Source organism: Rhincodon typus, chromosome 7, assembly GCF_021869965.1.
Source record: "Rhincodon typus isolate 14 chromosome 7, sRhiTyp1.1, whole genome shotgun sequence".
Taxonomy (NCBI): Eukaryota; Metazoa; Chordata; class Chondrichthyes; order Orectolobiformes; family Rhincodontidae; genus Rhincodon; species Rhincodon typus.
The window spans coordinates 16559260-16565259 of NC_063338.1; the positions used below are offsets into that span (position 1 = coordinate 16559260).

At 40.1% G+C, this 6000-nt stretch overlaps 1 protein-coding gene across 2 annotated transcripts in view; it reads left to right on the top strand.

Moving 5' to 3' along the window:
* Positions 1-6000, top strand: part of nbeal1 (neurobeachin-like 1) — a 128806-nt gene that overhangs the window by 47424 nt on the left and 75382 nt on the right. The window lies entirely within an intron of this gene.

Genomic DNA, 6000 nt, shown 5'->3' on the forward strand with positions numbered 1-6000 from the left:
TGGGCCTGTATTCATTGGAATTTAGAAGAATGCAGGTAACCTTATTGAAACATTAGATCCTTAAGGGTATTGACAGGGTTGATGCAGAAATGTTGTTTCCCCTTGTGGGAGAGTCTAGGAACAAAGGACATAATCTTGAATAAAGGATCACATGTTTAAGATTGAGATGAGAAATTTCATCTGTCAGAGGGTGATGAATCTGTGGAATTCTTCGCCACTAAGGGCTGTCAAGCTAAGTGTATTCAAGGCTGAGAGTTTTTTTTAATTAGTAAGGGAGTCCAGGGATATTGGGAAAAGGCAGAAAATTGGAGATAAGGATTATCTGATCAGCCATAATCTCATTGAATGGCAGAACGGACTCAATAGGCTGAATGGCCTACTTCTGCTTCCATGTCTTATGGTCTTACAGTTCATTTATCCTCCCTGTAGTCTGTGTCCTCATACACACGAGCAAAAGCTCAAACCTATTGGATAAGGACTGAAGCTGGCCCAGAGTTAAATTCTGGATCCCCATACCTGCCTCACTCAGTCATACTCTCCTATTTCTGACGACAAACCAAATTGGATGTTGTGAATCTAAGGGATGTGACTGCCTTGTGAAACACAGTGTCCATGTATGTACCTTTGCCCCTCCCTAATGTGTGGCAGTAACCATAACTCAGACTCTAGCTCATCAAATCTGAGCTGAGTTTCCTTGAAAAGCCAACACTTACTGCAGATGTGGTCACCGTAGATCACACTCACATCCACCAGCTCCCATGTACTACAGCTACAACACATCACCTGTCTGGCCAGCTCCAGTCCATATCATTAACTAATTTGGATGTGGATTTCTTCATGTTGCTCTTCAGCTGTGATAATGTTTCCTGATTTAAACCAATTAATTAATCAAAAGACACTGAAGAATTTCAGTCACCTCCCTGTTTTCTTGTGTTGTTACACTTTGGCACTTACAGGTAGAAATAGCTTGAAAGGCTCTCTTTCATCTCCACCCATTACTGCACTTCTCGTGCTGGTCTCTCTCCATGAAGCTGCTGGCCCATTCTCTCATGTTGTTTGTGAAGCTGCTTATTCCTTCCTCTCTCCAGCTCTTTATGAAATTTCTGTCCTTGCTCTCTTTTGCGCTGATTTGGAATCACAGACGATGCCTCTTGCTCGGGGTGCGTAAATGTTAGACCCACTTGTATAACAGCAGTGTGGGTTTGCAGCTGCTTTTTGATCTCATCAATCATATGTGATCTGAACATGTCCCACACTAATAATCTGCATTCTTTACCTAGGCCACTCGGACATCTATTTCACTCATTATTGATTTAGAACTGCACTCCGTGCTTAGCCGTCAACCATGACACATGCATGCTCTTTCATGGGTCTTGATTTTGGGCATGGTATGTGCACTTGCTATTTGGTAATAATCTTCAGGGTGGATGCCTCCACCTTCTATTCTTGCACCAGTTCTCTCTAACCTAAAATCTTTTTGCTGCAACATAGTTATTTGATGAGTTCGCGTATGTTATGACGTTTAGCTTGAAACCAGCTTTGTACTTGCTTCTTTTTGCTAGATTTTCCATTTCTATTCATCATTTGCCATATGTAATTGGCACTGCTTAGGGAACCTTAAATTTCCACGCATCATCTTTAGCACATGGCCAGTTATTTGATCCTCTGCCTGACTTAACAGATGGTTAAAACAGGCAATTCTGAGGTGAAATATTGAAGCCACCTCCTAATAGGAGTAGAGCATTTCAAAGCAGAAAGGGAGATGCTAAGTGTCGGCCTAAATGTGATTTTTGTCACTGATAAGATCCTGTTATCGTGCATGTTGCGTCAACTAAAATGCTACAACTTATTCTATCGAACACAATATTGAGTTTGGAAGAACATAAAATACCGAAAATAAAGATGAACTTCCATGAAAGTTTAGGGGTCTGAGATCAGAATGGAAGAAGGGAAATTAAGAACATTCCTATATAAGAAATAGGAGGACGAGAAGGCCATTGATCTTTCAAACCTGTTCCACCATGCAGTATAATGTTGGCAGACCTACCACAATTCTAACCTACTGTCCTATCCACATATCTCTTAACTTAGATAGAATCCGAAAATCGTATCAGTTATTATCATGAATATACTCAAGGATGAGCTCAGCCTCTGAATTAAAGAATTTCAAAGATCTCCAGAGCTTTGAGTGAAGAAGTTTCTCCTCCTCTCAGTCCTGCATTACCAACCCCTTGCTCTTTGATTTTGGGCCCCTAGTTTAAGACTCTCCTGCTAAAGGAAACATCTTCCTAGCATCTATCCAATATATACCCTTAAGAATTTTATGTTTCAATAAGACAGAATTGCATTCTTTGAAATTCTGGGGAATATAGAACTAATCTATTCCATCTTTCATTGTAGAAAAGCTCCCTCATATCAGAAATTAGCCCCATGATCCTTTATTGAAATCCCTTCGAAGTTGATATATACTTCCTTATCTAAGGAGACCAAAATTGTGCAAATGTACTCCAAGCTTAGCCTCACAAAGTCCTGATAAAATTGAATTAAAACTTCATCAGTGATGTGTAACAATCCCTTGATAATAAAAGCTAACACACACAATTTACTTTCCTAATTGCTTTTTGCACCTCCACATTACATTCCTGAGATTATTGTAACAAGGATACTCGGGCCGTTCTGAATACCAAGATTTCTCGGTCTCTCAGAAGGAACTTCACCTTTTCTGTTTTCCCTTCCAAAGTTGATAGCTTCAGACTCTTTCCCATCTCTTCTCCCCATCCCCCCAATTATATTTCATTTGCCATGTTCTTGCTCAGTCACTTAACCCATCTTTTACCCTTTCCTGTCTCTTTGTACCCAACTAGAAAAATTGCATGCTTAGTGTGGAGTCATGCTTGTGGACTGAGTGGAGGTATTGTGCTAAGTGGTCAGCCAAACTGCGTATGATCTCCCATTGTAACTGCAGGCCTGTTGGTTCTAAGTAGCATTCTTCGCTTCAGTGAAGAGAAATCTCCATTTGCATTCATGGACAAGGGAATGCGTGTTGTTAAGGATTCACCAGAAAATGATCTCTTCTCCTGACAGAAAGTAAACTCATCAGAAATCATTGTCCCCTCAATATTATGGTCTCACTGGTCCTGAAAACTGAACTAATAATCCACATTGCACCCATCGTCAATCTGTTGATACATCAGTATGGCCCAAAATATTCCAGTATAAGCTTTTTAATGAGAGCTTGTGCTTTCATAGTGTATTCTCTCTTATTTTTGTAGTACTTAAGTTGTTTTCATTTTTAAATAAAATCCTGAAGAATTTGTTAAATAGTATTTCGTTTTGAAATAGCTGCTTGTTTGCAGGAAGCACAGGATGCTTGGTTCACTTATCAAAGTCTTTGACTTGTCAATTAAAAGTCATCGATTACAGCAACTGAAGAGGCAAAATAAACTGGCTATCTTCAAACTGGAGATGCTTTTTACTTCAGGGCAAAAACAGTTCTTTCTCCAGTTGGTTTCATGTGAAACATTTCCACCTCCCAAGCTGCTCAGTTACCTGGGAGCTGATCACATAGTTGTTGGTAGGCAGAATGTCGTCATCATGAATAACTGGTAACTACTGCACAGATCAGCTACTTGCACCAGTCAAAGCTGCATCTATACATACCTCTTGGCTCTAGCTCATCTGCAAACTAGGTTTTCATTGCTGCTTGAACAAGTAGCTGTGTAAACAGCACTTACAATGACTATCAGGTTATTTGTTTTTAAGGAATGCAGCAATCCCTTGGTTTTAAAAACAGTTCTTTTCCCATTTCAGTCGATAATCAAAAATGCAGAAAAATAAAATAAGGTGCAGTCTTTATAGCATAGATTGTGGCTTTTATTCATATAAATGGTGCAAAGCTAGACAGTACAATGTGAAATGTAATTTCACGCACAATTAGAGAAACTGTTGTGGTTGCATTCTGTATTGGATATCTGGTATTAAGTAGGGAATTGGTGTGCTCTAGCACTGAAGAGGATTTATGAAACTCAATAAATGGTAGATTGCTGGCTTTTATTTGAAAATACTCTGCTCCATGTTCAAGAGCGTTGGATGTCAGTAATTAATTGAAGCAATTCTACAGACAATCACATGCCAGCAAAGTACATGCGCAAATTGTTGCCTTGAGCCTGATGACTGTTGTTTGATGTTCTTACAAATTTTTTCCTGCAGGTGTACTTTTGTTGATTATATTAATTTGCAATACAGTATGTCACTGGATGCAGTTTGGGAAAAGATTAATTTTTAAAAATTTGTTGTCAGAATTCACTGTCAATAAGGTTTCAACGGAGCCCAGTAATTATTGCACAAAGTCGAGATACTCCTTATTTGATCATGTCATGTGAACTTTGGTAGTAGGGGCAGCATGTAGTGCCAATCCCTAATTGCCCTTGAGAACGTGATGAGAAGCTGCCATCTGGAACCACTGCACTCTGTGAGAATTAGGGACGCCCACAGTGCTGCTACAAAGGGAACTCTAAGCTTTTGATCCAGCAACAATGAAGGAACAGTGACACGCTGTCAAGTCAGGATCATGTGTGCCCTGGGGGGAGCCTGCAACTGCTTGTGTTCCTGTGCGTTTGCTGCCCTTGTCCTTCCAGGTAGTAGAATCGTAGGTTTTGAAGGAGGCTTGGTGTGTTGCTGCAGTTAGCTTGTATGCTGCATAGTAAATACTACTGCCACTTTGTGTTGGTGGGGGGAGTGATGGTTTAAGGTGATAAATGGGGTGACACTCAAGCTGGCTGTTTTGTCCAGGATGGCGTCAAGCTTTTTGAGTGTTCTTTTGAGCTGCACTCGTTCAGGCAAGTGGGCAGTATTCCATCACATTCCTGACTTTTGTTGTTACAGATGGTGGCCAGGTTTTGGGGAGTCAGAAGGGGAATTATTGCTGCAGGATTCCTGGCTTCTGACTTGTTGCAGCAACAGTATTTTTGTGGCTGGTCAGTTCATTTTCTAGTCAACAGTAAGCCCCTCAGGATTCTGATAGTGGGAAATTCAGCAACAATGATGCCATAGAATGTCAAGGGACGATGGTTAAATTCTCTGTTCTCTATATAATAGACATTTGTATGCTGTGAATTATTAATTGTCACTCATCAGCCAAATCTTGATCTTGCTCAGGTCTTGCTGCATATGGGCACACACTGCTTCAGTATCTGAAGAGTTGCAGTTGGTGCTGAACGTAGTGCAATCATCAGCAATCATGCCCACTTCCAACCTTATGGTAAAGGGAAATTCATTAAAGGAGCAGCTGGAGATGGTTGTGCCTGGTTTTTGGAAGATTATGGATTAATTTGACCAAAGATTTCAAAATATTAAGGGAGCTGATAGGCTAGATTGAGAGAGGGATCTGCTGGTTGAGGAGGCATAGCACTCGGGGGCATAGTCTTGCATTAATTCTTAGACAAGTGAAAGTAGGAAACATTTTTATACAGAATGGATGGTAGAAATTTGAAATTCTTCCTCACTTGAAAATTGGTGCTAATTTAAAAGCAGATTTGTTACGGTTTTGTTATTTGAAGATATTAAGAGAACTGGAGCAAAGAGGTACATATAGAGTTAGTGCAAAGATTGGCTATGATCTCATGGGATGGTGGAATGAGGTTGAATGACTAAATAAACTACCTCATTTTCCTATGTTCCTGATGGATGTGTGAAATTTCCCAACTGTGGAAAATATCCAGCTGTTCAGTTGGCTTATCTGTGGTCATTCCAACTTGGATGTGCTGTAGAACTACAGTGAAGTGGTGGGCAAGTACCACTCTCCAAATGTGATTTCAAATCTTCCTCCTTGTAACACACAAAGCAACAAGTACATTATTCCATCCTGGTTTAGGGTTAGTTCCAGTTTCAAGCCTAGCAGATCTTTAAAACTTTTTGGGTATAAAGCTCAAACTCATTGTTTCCACTTCAAGTCTCTGCACTGACTTAGTTGATCTAGTTGGACAGATCACTTCTTACTGT